Source organism: Cryptomeria japonica, chromosome 7, assembly GCF_030272615.1.
Source record: "Cryptomeria japonica chromosome 7, Sugi_1.0, whole genome shotgun sequence".
Lineage (NCBI taxonomy): Eukaryota > Viridiplantae > Streptophyta > Pinopsida > Cupressales > Cupressaceae > Cryptomeria > Cryptomeria japonica.
In genome coordinates, this window is record NC_081411.1 from 391,445,430 (window position 1) to 391,461,081 (window position 15,652).

Below are 15,652 nucleotides of genomic sequence, written 5' to 3' on the forward strand. Positions count from 1 at the left end.
TCATGACCACCATTTTATTAGGGAAACAATACTTTGACTGGCTGCAGATCCTTTCAGACAATATCTCTAAACAGATGAAGGAAGTTCAGCATACCCAGAAGTTCTTTTTCACTTCATATGTCATCTGGGTAGCTGCTAGGGCTGGAAAATTTCTAGGGCTGTAGGTAGAAGGACAGAAGAAGATATAGGGGTATTATCCTCAACTCACTCTAGCTATCATCCGAGAGTGGGCATGTTGGTTTATCCAAAACCCAAGCTCTACTTACATAAGGGTTAGCGGATTCACAAGTAACCCAATGCTCCTGCTCCAGTACTGTAATGATTGAATAATCTTGTTGGAGTATGTGAGGCATCTTGTGGGCCTCTAATCATTATTGTCCTCATACCATAAAATAGGTATCGATTTCTTAGTATCTATTGGATACTTTGCATGTTCTAAAATATAAGTGGCAAAAAGTAGAACAAGAGTTCCAAGATTTGAACTTGAAGGAGTATGACCATGCTACAGAGTTCTATGATCCCTAGGGGAAACTTAAACAAGCTATGTCAAAGGCATATGAGGTGCACAACCCTAGCTTGGAGGAATTTTGGGCCAACTTACAAGATAGTTTTGAGGTTAGGGAGAAGAGCTATAACAAGTTATCTGTCCCATAGGTGAGAGATTTCGGGATTGAGACTAACCTTCCTACAGACTTGAGGGATGATGGAGAGTTACTTGACCTAGTTTATAGGGAATTAGGGATAGATAAGAGGCCCCTCTCTCAACTAAAATGGTTTGCAATCAAATATACAAACATGGAGAAGGTCTCCCAGGTGGTCATCAATAGGGCTAAACAATGGTTAAACCAAAGCATAAGGCCCAGTGTCTCAAAGACAAAATAGAAGGAATCCACCTTAGGGTTACCACAGTCAAGGGGCCATAAGGAGTATGCTCAAAAGAAAAGGTTAACCTCAAGGCAAAATACATCCACCAACCCAAGTGAAGAAGACAAGCCTCAAGAAAGAACTAAGGACTTATTGAAGAAACTCCAAGAGAAGATAAGGGAGTCTGAACTGTTGAAAAAGGTTATAGACCTAGGAGTAACCAACAAATTAGGAGCGGTACCACTGGCCAAAATTCTTCCACCAAGGACAGCCATAGGGAGAACTAAAGGAGAGGGTACCCAAGAACAAGAAAAGAATGTAGAATCTACTAAGGAGATACCCGCTCAGCCACCTTTGACAGATGCCACAAATGCTCCAGGCACCACTGCTCCTACACCACCATTAGTCAATATATTTGTAGGACAACTCAGAGTGCAAGGCTTCACATCTACCCATGAAGGAATGAAAGTGAGAAACGTCGAGTCTAATTCTGATCAGGAAGAAGAGGATCTTGAGCAACAATGGTTGCTAGAAGGCGAAGGGGATGAGGTAGAAGACATATTGAATAAAAGATTGATTCTAACTCCTCAAGATCAAGAGGACCTTCTGAAGGATATAGCCACCAGGCAAGGGGAAACAAAGCCAGGTGATGAAGAAATGGCATTCAATGAGGAGGTCAGTTGCAAACTAGGAGAGTTGCACAAACAACAAACACTCCAAGCCAATTTAGCTCATCAAGTTATACCACCTCAAAACCCTGGGAAAATGGAAGCAGAGCAGCAAGTAGAGGTTCATGTCATAACTGCAGATGTAGTGTCACATCAAGGTGATAAAGATGTAGATATACAACAATGGCTGGAGTTTACCTTCAAGAAGAAAAAGAGAAAAGCGAAACTCCCAAAGGTCACTCTACAACAAGTAATCACTGAAGAACCACCAAAGGATAAAAATCTAAAAAACATCCATCATTTGTCAAAAATAGATTCCGATGAGGTGATTGCAGATGTGGTAGTTCCACATGAAGTTGAACGACAAGTTTCTCCCAAGTATCAAATATCCCAGGTAAATTTGGGTAAGCAAACCAAGTGGGGTGAGCTAGATACTTTGGAGCTACCCACAAGTGTTGTCAGAGGGTGCATTGAAAAGGAGCACACCTCAAATATGGAGCTTAAGGCACAACTTGGGCAATATAAACAACTCCTAATCAAAATGAGTAAACCTGTAGACTCTTATAGAGATGATGACCTACCTTCAACCTCATCACTGCTAGAGGGAGAAGAAAGGGCACTAGTAGAGATGAGACGAGTGGCTACTGCCGCCAAATCTTGGACCCAGGTAAATGCGGCTAAGATTAGGTTCTTCTTGCAAAATACAGTAGAAATATATCGTAAGGTAGTATAGGCAGGTGGAGCTTTGGCAACCTGCTCCACACAATGGGAGTGGAAGGCAAACACTTTCAATAAACAGTTCCGAGTTTTCAAAAGGATATTGTGGCTAGGAGAAGAGATGGTAATAAAAGAAGACCTCTTAGGAGGTGATAGTTATAAAAACTTGCAGTCTTATGTATACATCCTAGAGTTGAAGATCGAAATGTTTCAGCAATATATCAAGGATATGACTAAGATTCGGGACCCTCTCCTCAAGGAAATTTTGTCATACAAGAGTTTTGTAATGAATATGCTAGGACCTTTTGGCCTCTGAATAGCTGATGCGGGAATAATGGACCAGCAACAAGTTTTGAATCAGTGGGATGCATATGAGGCACAACACTTAGGATCCACGGCCCAGTTTGATGTCGCCCTTATGGACAAATACGCATATCTGATCACTCAATGTTAGGAGGTGGCTAACATGGTGAAGGAGTTAGAGGAATAGGGAGCACATGCAGATGAGATTTTGAAGAAATGTAAATTTAGAACTAAGCATGTAGCTAATCCTCCAGTCCAAGCAGTTGCATGTATAATAAAAAATTATAAAGATTTTACCAAGAAATAAAGGATAAGCACACAATTGCTAAAGATAGCAAATCTTTTTTTCTTGTATTTTAAATTGCGGCTCCTACTTGAGTTCCAATTTTGAGTGAAATTCTGCATGATTATAAAAATGTGGCTCACCTAGCAGGGTCTTCATAGTGCTCATGTAATCCCCATTTTTTGTAGTTGTTAAGTGGAGTGTTAAGGGAGAAACTTGCAAGTTAACTGCGACTCCTAGGGCCAGTTCTTAATTTAGAATAGAGTTATTTCCTAGATAGTAGGGTAAAGAACTTCTATAAATTGAGAAGTTGGATTCATTTGTAAGGGTCCCAAATTGATGATTTGTGGCCTAGTTAGAGATTTTAGAATATTTTGCAGATTGATTAAGAAGTTTGAGTTATTTTGTTACACATTCATGGATATTAATAAGAAAAGCATCTTATAGATTGCCTGATCTACGTGATCTATGTTTATATTCTACCAAATTGTTCTATGTAATTTGGTAACATCTATTATTAGGAGTTAGCAACGTGGTTTAATCTTTTTTTGTCTATCACTTTATGAATCATATTGTGCATGTCATTTGTGTATGAGAACTATTGTGATAGGTCATATTGTTGATGATTTTATTTCCATAGATTTGTGAAATTGATGATTTTGCAGGTTTTCTGGAGGTCTATTGTTGAATGCAAACTTGGATAATATTTGATAATTGCATGGATTGCAGGGAACTAATTGAGTAGTTCATTAAGTTTTCATTATATTGGTCTTTATTGTTATTTTCTTGTTTCCCTTTACACTTCGCATTTTATTTCCCAGAGAATCTTAAACCATAAAAATACAAAAAGAGAGGAAGTGTAGTTATCCATAACCAATGAGATTTAGTTCTAACTAGCAAGCTCCTTTACAGGTATAACCACATCAACCATTTAGCTACCCATCACTGTCAAAATAGGCCATATAGAAATTGAGGATATCAAGACTCAACTGGACAAACCTAGTCTGGAGGCCCTCCACAAGAGAATCAAGAGATCCAGCTTAGTGGAGGCTATTGTCTTCCCACAGTCGTTATAGGCAGTAGAGTTCATAATGGCCATAACCCCATTCTATAACCTGGAAACTAGAAAGTGCACAAATGCACAAAGAAAGATGGTCATAGACTTATCTCCAGATATGTTGGGGTTCATCTTTGGAATCCCAACCAGGGAGGAAGTATTTCTATTAATTAAAAAAGAGGCCTTAAAAGCATGGAATGACAAAATATCAGCCAGCAAGAGGCACATGAATACAAACGAGCTAGAAGAAGAAAGAAAGATGGGTCTTAAGGTAACAAAGATCCTGAGGGCAAATTTCAAAGAGCCTCAAAGAGATTTAATCATTATGCTTAGTAGGGCCTTTGGCAAGCTGGATTGTAAGGATTTTAAGTCATGGATGTTCCAATTCATGACCACCATTTTAATAGGGAAACAATACTTTGACTAGCCACATATCCTTTCAGATAATATCTTTAAATAGCTGAAGGAAGTTCAACATACCCAGAAGTTCTTTTTCACTTCATATGTCATCCGGGTAGCTGCTAGGGATAGAAAGTTTCCAGGACTACAGGTAGATGGCCAATTGGGAGAGGAGGAAGGACAAAAGAAGATATGGTGGTATTATCCTCAACTCACTCTAGCCAATGCCAAGACTCACTTGCAGAGAGTTAATGATGCTTTCATCTTTTCAATAATAATCAAATTGACAGGAGATTAAGGATATCGGATTAGCCTAGAGGCCATGGCTATCATCTGAGAGTGGGCATGTTGGTTTATCCAAAAACCATGCTCTACTTACATAAGGGTTAGTGGATTCACAGGTAACCTAATGCTCCTACCCCAGTACTATAATGATCAGATAATCTTTCTGGAGTATGTGAGGCAGCTTATGGGCCTCCAGTCATTGTTGTCCTCAAAACATAAAACGGGTATCAATTTCTCAATATCTATTGGATGCTTTGCATGTTCTAAAATACAGGTGGCAAAGTTAGTAGAACAAGAGCTCCAAGATTTGAGCTTGAAGGAGTATGACCATGCTAGGGAGTTCTATGATCCCTACGAGAAAATTAAACAAGCTAAGTCGAAGGCATATGAGGGGCACAGGCCTAGCTTGGAGGAATTTTGGGCCAACTTACAAGATAGTTTTGAGGTTAGGGAGAAGAAATATAATAGGTTATCTGTCCTACAGCTGAGAGATTTCGGGATTGAGACTAACCTTCCTAAATACCTGATGGATGATGGAGAGTTACTTGACCTAGTTTATAGGCAATCAGGGATAGATAAGAGGCCCCTCTCCCCAATAAAATTCATCTGCAAACAAAGATACAAATATGGAGAAGGTCTCCCAAGTGGTCATCAATAGGACTAAACAATGGTTAAACCAGAGGGTAAGGCCCAGTGTCTCAAAGACAAAATAGAAGGAACCCACCTCAAGGGTACCATAGTCAAGGGGCCATAAGGAATATGCTCGAAATACAAGGTTAGCCTCGAGGAAAAATACGTCCACCAACCCAGGTGAAGAAGACAAGCCTCAAGAAAGCACTGAGGACTTATTGAAGAAACTCCAAGAGAATATGAGGGAGTCTGAACTATTGAAAAAGACTGCAGACCTAGGAGTGACTGATGGATTAGGAGCAGTACCACTGGCCAAATTTCTTCCACCAAGGATGACCATAGGGAGTACTAAAGGAGAGGGTAAAAAAGAACAAGAAGAGAATGTAGAAGCTACTGAGGAGATACCCGGTCAGCCACCTTCGACAGATGACACAAACGCTCTAGGCACCACTGCTCCTACACCACCATTAGTCAATATATCTGCAAGACAACCTGGAGTGCAAGGATTCACATCTACCCATGAAGGAATGAAAGTTAGAAACATCAAGTCTAATTCTGATCAAGAAGAAGAGGATCTTGAGCAACAACGACTGCTAGAAGGCAAAGGGGATGAGGCAGAAGACATATTGAATGAAAGATTGATTCTAACTCCTCAAGATCAAGAGGACCTTCTGAAGGAAATAGCCACCAGGCAAGGAGAAATAGAGCTAAGTGATGAAGAAATGGAATTCAACGAGGAGGTCAGTGGAAAACTAGGAGAGTTACACAAACAACAAACTCTCCATGCCAATTTAGCTCGTCAAGTTATACCACCTTAAGACCCTGGGCAAACGGAAGCAGAGGTGCAGGCAGAGGTTCATGTCATAACTGCAGATGTAGTGTCACATCAGGGTGATAAAGATGTAGATATACCATAATGGTTGGAGTTTACCTTCGAGAAAAAAAATAGAAAATCATAACTCCCAAAGGTCACTCTACAACAAGTAATCATTGAGGAACCACCAAAAGATAAAAAGCTAAAAACCATCCATCATTTGTCAAAAATAGATTTTGGTCAGGTGATTGCAGATGTGGCAATTCCACACGAAGTTGAAGGACAGGTTTCTCCCAAGTATCAAATATCCCAGGTAAATTTGGGTAAGCAAACCAAGTGGGGAGAGCTAGATACTTTGGAGCTAGCCACAAGTGTTGTTAGAGGGTGCGTTGAAAAGGAGCACACCTCAAATATGGAGCTTAAGGCATAACTTGGGCAATATAAACAACTCTTGATCGAAATGAGTAAACCTCTAGACTCTTATAGAGATGATGACCTACCTTCAACCTCATCACTGCTAGAGGGAGAAGTAAAGGTGCTAGTAGAGGTGAGACGAGTGGGTGCTGCCACCAAATCTTGGACCCAGGTAAATGCGGCTAAGATTAGGTTGTTCTTGCAAAATATAGTAGAAATATACCGTAAAGTGGTATAGGCAAGTGGAGATTTGGCAACCTAATCCACACAATGAGAGCAGAAGGCAAACACTTTCAATAAACATTTCTGAGTTTTGAAGAGGATATTGTGGTAGGAGAAGAGATGGTAATAAAAGAATACCTATTAGGAGGTGATAGTTATAAAAACTGGTAGTCTTATGTATACATCCTAGAGATGAAGATCGAAATGTTTCAGCAGTATATCAAGGATATGACTGAGATTCAGGACCCTCTCCTCAGGGAAATTTTGTCATACGAGAGTTTTGTAACGAATATGCTAGGACCTTTTGGCCTCTGAATAGCTGATGCGGGAATAATAGACCAGTAACAAGTTTTGAATCAGTGGGATGCATATGAGGCACAACACCTAGGATCCACAACCCAGTTTGATGTTGCCCTTATGGACAGATACACTTATCTGATCACTCAATGTTAGGAGGTAGCTGACACGGTGAAGGAGTTCGAGGAACGGGGAGCACATGTGGATGAGATTTTGAAGAAATTTAAATTTATAATTAAGCATGTAGCTAAGCCTCTAGTCCAAGCAGTTGCGTGTAGAATTGAAAATTATAAAGCTTTTACCAAGAAATAAAGGATAAGCACGCAATTGCTAAAGATAGCAAAGATTTTTTTCTTGTATTTTAAACTGTGGCTCCTACTCGAGTTCCAGTTTTGAGAGAAATTCTACATGATTACGAAAACATGGCTCACCTAGCAGAGTCTTCGTAGTGCTCATGCAATCCCCATTTTGTAGTTGTTAAGTGGAGTGTCAAGGCAGAAACTTGCAAGTTAAATGCGACTCCTAGGGTCGGTTCTTAATTTAGAATAGAGTTATTTCCTAGATAGTAGGGTAAAGAACTTCTATAAATTGAGAAGTTGGATTCATTTGTAAGGATCCCAAATTGATGATTTGTTGCCTACTTAGAGATTTTAGAATATTTTGTAGATTGATTAAGAAGTTTGAGTTATTTTGTTACACATTCATGGGGATTAATATGAAAAGCATCTTGTAGATTTCTTGATCTACATTTATATTCTACCAAATTGTTCTGTGTAATCTGGTAACGTCTATTATTTGGAGTTAGCAATGTGGTCTAATCTTTTTTTTTCTATCACTTTATGAATCATATTGTGCACATCAGTGGTATATGAGAACTATTGTGATGGGTATACTATTGATGATTTTGTAGATTTTCTAGAGGTCTGTTGTTGAATGCTAACTTGGATAATATTTGATAATTGCATGGATTGCAAGGAACTAATTGAGTAGTTCATTAAGTTGTCATTATATTGGTCTTTATTGTAATTTTCTTATTTCCCTTTACGCTTCACATTTTATTTCCCAGAGAATCTTAAACCATAAAAATACAAAAAGAGAGGAAGTGCAGTTATCCATAACTAGCGAGATTTAGTTCTAACCAGCAGGCCCCTTTGATAGGTATAACCACATCAACCATTGAGCTACCCATCACCATCGAGACCTGACTATAGAGACCTTGGAGTAGTGAGTTCTTCCAGACTCGTTGCTTTTTAGGAGAGGTGGTGAGTGTTTGCATAAACTACCTAACTATTGGTGAGTGTGTCAAAACACCTGTCAACAGAACCTAGAAAGGGTTGCATGCCCATTATATAGTTCACATCAAACCTTAGAAAATAAATCTAAATTAGAATATTATCCCTTGATCCCATTTAGAAGTGGTGTATGTAGGCAATTTGAGAATGAAGTATGTTCCCAATACACAAGTGTTCAAGAATGAGGCTTACTATAATCAAGATTGGTAAATTCAAGAAGGCCATTGACTAAAGTAAAAGGAAAATTAAACCCCTGAGGAAAGAAAAAATATTCAAGCTCTACTCGCAAGGATCCCAGATGGTTCACTTGACTCTTCGAGGCCATAATTTGAATTCAAAGGTGGGTTTCAAGCTTTGTATTTTAAGTTTCATACCTTTGATGGATATGACCTCAGTGCACTTCCAATGGGAAAGTATAGTATTTAGGGACGTGACTCAAGACCTAGATTGTCCTAATGAGTCTAAGAATCTAGCTCGAGCACATACCTATTACATATCTAACTTGTGATAGATTCCTACCCCATTTGAGTGGGTGCTTGTCATGAATTGACAAATGCCTAAATCATATTGCTAGATGTTGTTTCAAAATAGACTATTACCTATTTTGTATGGATAAGAATAATCAAGTATACCTATGAATGGAGACTAAATAAACTAAGAAGAAAGATAAAATAATAGTGACATTTTAAGAAAAAAAATTAGTAGGTCCTTACAATTAATATGCATTAATGGCATAAATAATATAGTGAGAATAATGTAAAGATTGAAGTGTTAGCATTTTCACAAAGGGAGATTGTTAGCATCTCAATAAGTTTGTTGGTATGAGGATATTGAGAAGGTTGTTGGAGATTGTTGATATAATTGAGAAAGGATGATTACTATCTTAATAATATTATTTTGTCATTGATGTCAAGCAATTGATTTTCTGATTCAGTATGATGTTGCCATATCTTAATGAGTATGTTTTGATAAGTATAAAGATGTCGGTAAGAGACACAGAATGAATGTGAAAATAAAAGGGGAATAATAAGTTATTCAATGGGAAACTATTACCGAGTTAGCAGTGATGAGATTATGTTGTTTTGATTATTTTGATACTGTATATATGAGTATTCAAAGACTAAACAAGAAGGAGAAAAGATTTCAAGCTATAGAATTAGTTAAGGCTTGATACTGTTCTATGTTACCAAGCAAGATGCTAGTCGATAAACCCTAATGTTATCACTATCGGTTAAAGAAGGCATAATATCTATCGAGTGAAGTTCAGTATTTACCGAGTAACAACCAAGTAATAACAGAATGCATTGGATGGATAAATACATTATTAAATGTAGAATACCAATGAGCTGGAGTTGATCAGATGATTGGTATGTCATGCAAGAAGTTTGTTGAGGATCTACGACATTGAAAATACAAGAGATAGATCTACAACGCAAATTGAACAGTCATAACCTAGCACAACTTCCAAGGCAAGGTAAAACATTTTCAAATCGAAGGATACAATGAACCTAGTCACGTTTGAAGATCTGATGGCTAAGATTGATCATGAGAAATGTGATCAAGGAGATTAAGTCGTTAGGTATTGTTCATAAATAAGAAACTATTAATGAACAATGCATGTGAGCAAAATAGAAGAACAGTGACACTACATTAGTGACCACCGAGCACAGAAGATTGAAGATCTGATTGAAGAAGAGATTGAGAAGCCCAACAAGAAGCAAGATAAGTCTTATGAAAAGATTGTTTTGATCACATAGAATGTGATTTAGCATTTCAGATGTGAAGTTGCAGATATATTTTATTACTGTTATTTATTTTGTAAGTGACAGGAAATCTCTTAACCGAGTGGACTTAACAGTCTTATTTGTAGGTTATGGATGGAGAGAGGCGAAAGATGATCAAAATTGACAATTCCTACCACTCCTCGAAGAGAATTTGCAGGCCTTGGAGGTTTGTTCTTTTCGCTTCTATTTAATACATTACCTTAGATAGTAGGTTTACCAGGGCCTACGGGCATCACTTCATTCTTCTTAATCATTTTCGTCATGGAGAAAGGGTTAGCCTTCACTATTACCTTGCCTGTTCTATGGATCATATTATAAAGGAAATCCAGAAGGATCCTAAAGGTGATCATGCCCTCCACTAGGGGCTTATGGTCCTAGTTTATAAAATGCTAAAGGGGAAGAGCATTGAAAAGCCTATCAAAGGCAAAAATGCTAGACATGAAACTACAGAAAGTAAGGATAGTGGTTTTAATTTTGACTTGGATACCGAGGGAGAGTTGGAGGAAACTAGAAAGAAAGGGAGGATTAGGGCCAAGAATAGTAGGATTATTGTGGACTCTGATATGTCGGACTCTGCAACTGAATCCCTTGAGGAAAAATCTGCTAAAAAAAGGAAAGGGAAAACCACTGGAAAGAAGGCTTAGAAAAAGAACATTAAAAAGGGGAGCAATTCCGACTTCAATCATGTTCAGATTGAATTGGAAGAGGAGGCTGAAGAAAACAAGGTGGTTGATAGTCAGGATAAAGAAGGGGAGGGTAACCTGGTGATGGATAATTTGGAGACCGTGAATACCACAAATCTGCATAATGAGGAAAAAGGGGATAAAAGTGACAATGGTGACAAAGACATTGTTAATGCCTTCTGTGAGACCATCACTACTATGGTGAAGGATGTTAATAGTTTGAAAACCGATACACAAGCCATTGCAAAAATTACAGTTGGTGACAAGCCCTTGGCGGAACATGTTAAAGAACTGGTGGTCATTCTGCATAATGCACAAGATATTGAATGTATGGTTTGAAAAATTATGGCAACAGAGAAAAAGGTCAACAAGATGGGAGATCCTAAGGAAATGGAAAAAAAAATGAAAGATTTCAGCACCAGAACTGACAAGCTGGAGCTCAATGTAAAGAAGATTGATGACCAAAATTTCCAAATCCTCAAATCCTCGGTGGACAACATGAACATCCTTATTAACAGGTTCAAGAATGATGTAGAAAAGGATGGTGATAAAGAGCAGTCAAACAAGAAAGGGCATGAAAGGAGGATCAGAGCTAACACAAAGAAAAAAGGCGACATCAAAGGTCGTGAGCTGGAGGATCTGAAGACCTCAGTGAACAACATGAAACAAATGGTTGTTCACACTGAGGAAATTATGAATAGTATTTAGTTTTTGTTGTTGTCCCTGGTTAGGTCTCTTTGCTGTCTTTATGCTTTCCTTTTTCTGTTTGTACCAAGATACTTTATTATGTAATGTTGTGTTAAGTTGATCCCTTTCGGTGGGTTCATTTTGTTTTTTGAAGTGACCAGGCACTTTTTTTAGTAGTTCTTTCTCCTGGTTTGTACAAGGTACAGGTACCTTTCAAATACCTTCTTTTACTTAATCAAAATAGTCTTATTTGTAAACCCTCTAGCAAGGTAACATTCTAAATGAGTGTTTGAAATCCTTTGAGAAAGTCACTTCTAACAAAGTACAAGACTCTAACAAGTTTGAGGGAAATCCCTTAACCGAGTCACATCTAGCAATGTGTTTTTGTAATCTGTAACTAGATTGGCTTTTAACCGAGCATACTCTAGAAGGGTATATTTCTTAGTGGGTCTGAAATCCCACAGTGTTTTTTCCCTATTTGGGTTTCCATGTTAAATCTAGTGTTAAATGTGTTATGATGTTTTAATTGTATCTATTTATGAGTATTGAATGATTTACAGTCATAATTGCATTTTAGTAAAGGCTACCAAGGTTGAATCTAGTGAATATATTGTATTGTGAGTTTTTATGATTCACCCCCCCTCTCATCTTAACTAACAATTGGTATCAAAGCTTTGGACTCCAGAAGAAAAGTTTAAAGGTACTTGAGGCAAGATCCGAACATGTATAAAAGGGATGCACCAAAGCTGAACAAGTCAAGTTTCTCCACATGGCAGAAAAGAATGAAGCTGCACTTATCAAGAATTGGAGAATATGCAACATATTATCTAGAGAATGATTACATAGCACCTAGCACCAACCCGATGACAATGGAAAAGATAAAGGCAAAGCAAGAACATATTCAAACTATGATTGAAATAACATCAGCATTAACCAACTCAGAGTTTAATGATCTAGAAGGTTGCAATGATGCCAAAGCGATGTGGACCAAGCTTATATTTGTGTATGGTGGTGATGAACATGTTTAGAGAGAAAAAGTAGACAGTCTAAGAGGTAAACTTGAATCCATGAGAATGAATGAAGGTGAGAACATAACCCAATACAGTACAAGGTTAAAGGAAACTGTCAATCAAATCAAAGGAGCAGGAGGAACTATTGAAGAAAAGGATGTAACAAGTAAGTTGCTTAGAACACTTCTACCTGCTTATGCCATTCAAGTCTCTGCAATCAATGAATTAAGGTTTGTGCCAAACATTCCAGTCTCTTTGGATGCTACTATCTGTAAGCTACATGCATTTGAGTTAAGTAATTTTGATAATAGTGGGTCCTCAGTAAATAAAGTTGAATCTGCATTCAGTTCTTTTCATATTGGTGAATCTGATGATTATAATGATAGAATGTATAAGTATATTGAAGGAAATCACAGTGGAGCAAGTGAAAGATTTCGCAAAAACATGGAAGAGGTACACAAACTATATGAAGAAATCAGAAAGCAAGAAGAGTTTGAAGCATTATTAGCCAGAAGGTTACTGAGAGGCAAACGTAAGTATAAAGGAAAGTTGCCTTTAAAATGTTTTAACTATGATAGAATAGGACATATGGCTTCTAACTGTCCTGACAAAGAATCTAGTAAAAAGAGATAATACCAAGATGATGGACATAAAGACAACCAATACAGAGGACACCGAGACTTCAGAAGGAAAGATAGAAAGACATGCCTAGTAGCTGATGAGGAATCCAACGATGATAAATCTGATGGGACCAATATAGAGGAAGTTGTTTATGTGGCTATCAAACATGGATCAGATGAAGAAAGGTATGAAGAAAAAGCCCTAATATCTCACATAAATAAAAATGATTCTTGGATCATAGATAGTGGATGCTCACATCACATGACAGGTGATAAACACAAGTTTGTTAAATTAGAAAACTATGATGGAGGATATGTAAGATTTGGTAATAATGCACCATGTCTGGTGAAAGGTAAAGGATCTATAACACTTCTTGACAATGCTAAATGTGATGATGTATACTGGGTTGAAGGTTTGAAATACAATTTGTTGAGTGTAGCATCGATAAACAATATAGGATACCGAATAGAATTCCAGAAGGGAAGTGTCAAAGTTCATGACAAACATGGAAAGCTGGCTACTACCGGGATACAAACAAAAGGTAATACATTTCATCTTGACTCAAATCAGAACAATTGTCTATATGCTAAACTAGAAGATACCTGGTTATGGCATAAAAGGTTTTGTCATGTAAATTTTGATAACCTGATCAAAATAAGTAAGAAACACCGAGTAAGAGGTCTACTGAGCCTAGAAAAACCTGAGAATGCAATATGTCAAGGATGCCAGATGGGTAAGATGACAAAGTCAAGCTTTACAAGTAAGTCCTACACTTCTAAAGGAATTTTAGATATAGTGCACACTGATCTTCGTGGTCCTATGAAAGTCAAAAGTTATTATGGAGATAAATACTTCATATTATTTATGGATGATTACTCAAGAATGATGTCAGTTATGTTTTTAAAAGAAAAATCAGAAGCCTTTCAAATGTTCAAATGGTATAAGGCTAGAGTTGAAAAAGAAACAAGAATACAGTTGAAATGTCTAAGATCTGATATAGGAGGAGAATTCATTTATGATGAATTTAACCTATTTTGCAATGATCATGGTATAAAGAGACAAGTGTCTGCACTGAGAATGCCTCAGCAAAATGAGATAGTTGAAAGATGAAACAGATCAATTGTAGATTGTGCTAGAACCCTGATGATAGAAAAGAGGGTACCTCAAACATTTTGGAGAGAAGTAATCAGCACTGCAGTTTACACCCTGAACCGAGTACAACTGAAGAAAGGAACTTTGAAGACACCATATGAAATCTGGTATGATAAGAAACCTAATGTAAGTTATTTTAAAATATTTGGAAGTAGATGTTATGTTCACAAAGATGATAGAAATGAAAAGTTTGATCAGAAAAGTGAGGAAGGAACATTTCTTGGCTATTCTTCTAGAAGTAAAGCATTTAAATGTCTGATCAAATCATCTAACAAAATAGTGGAAAGTGCAAATGTGAAAATTGATGAATTTGCAGAAAGAAATGATGAAGGAAATTCCAAAGAACTAGAAATTTATGAGGAATTTGTTTATGTTCAACCGATAAATCCTACCGAGAAAGTTGTTGAAGAAAATGAAGGAAATACTCAGTTACCGAGTGATGAGAAGATCAAACAGAGCCTATATTAGCCAAGTATATCAGAAGAAATCATGCATCAAGTCAGATTATAGGAGATAAGGATGATCTAGTGATGACAAGGAACAAACTGAGACAAAACACATGTATGATATCTGAATTTGAACCGAGGATAGTAAAAGAGGCATTTAGTAATGAAGATTGGATAAATGCTATGACAGAAGAAATTCAAAAAATCAAGAAGAATGAAACATGGACACTGGTCCGAAGACCAAAAGAGAAAAATGCAATCAGTACAAAGTGGATTTTCAGAAACAAGCTAAATGAAAAAGGAGAGGTCATTCGAAATAAAGCAAGACTAGTTTGCAAAGGATATGCTCAAGAAGAAGGAATTGATTATGGTGAGACTTTTGCACCTGTGGCAAGACTTGAAGGAGTGAGAACATTTTTGGCATATGCTACTTTCAAAAATTTCAAGGTATATCAAATGGATGTTAAATCTGCATTTTTGAATGGTATACTAGAAGAAGAAGTTTATATTGAATAGCCTAAAGGATTTATTGAAGACAAGAATAAAGATCAGGTATGTAAGCTGAACAAAGCATTATATGGTTTGAAGCAAGCACCTAGAGCATGGTATGAAAGAATGCACTCTTATTTGATCAAGATTGGATTTATAAGGACAAGTGAAAACAACAACATGTATATGATTAATGATGAAAACAATGGTATACTGCTTTCAGCCATATTTGTTGATGATATTATTTTTTGTGGAAATGACTCCTTATGCAAGAACTTTGGAAATGAAATGTGCAAAGAAATTGAGATGTCATTAATCGATGAAATAAAGTATTTTATAGGTTTATAGATACTACAAATAAAAAATGAGATTTTCATTACTCAATCCAAGTATATAAAGGAAATCTTGAAGAAATTTGGAATGGAGGATTCTAAACCTGTAAGTACTCCTATGACTACCAACTGTAAACTATCAAAGAGTGATGAATCTACATCTGTTGATGAGACACTTTACCAATCTATGATTGGAAATTTGC

The 15,652-nt window shown here is 37.1% G+C and overlaps 1 pseudogene; it reads right to left on the minus strand.

The window, feature by feature from the left end:
* The window catches only part of LOC131041952 (NAD(P)H-quinone oxidoreductase subunit K, chloroplastic-like), a 38,480-nt pseudogene that overhangs the window by 1,184 nt on the left and 21,644 nt on the right, over window positions 1-15,652 (minus strand).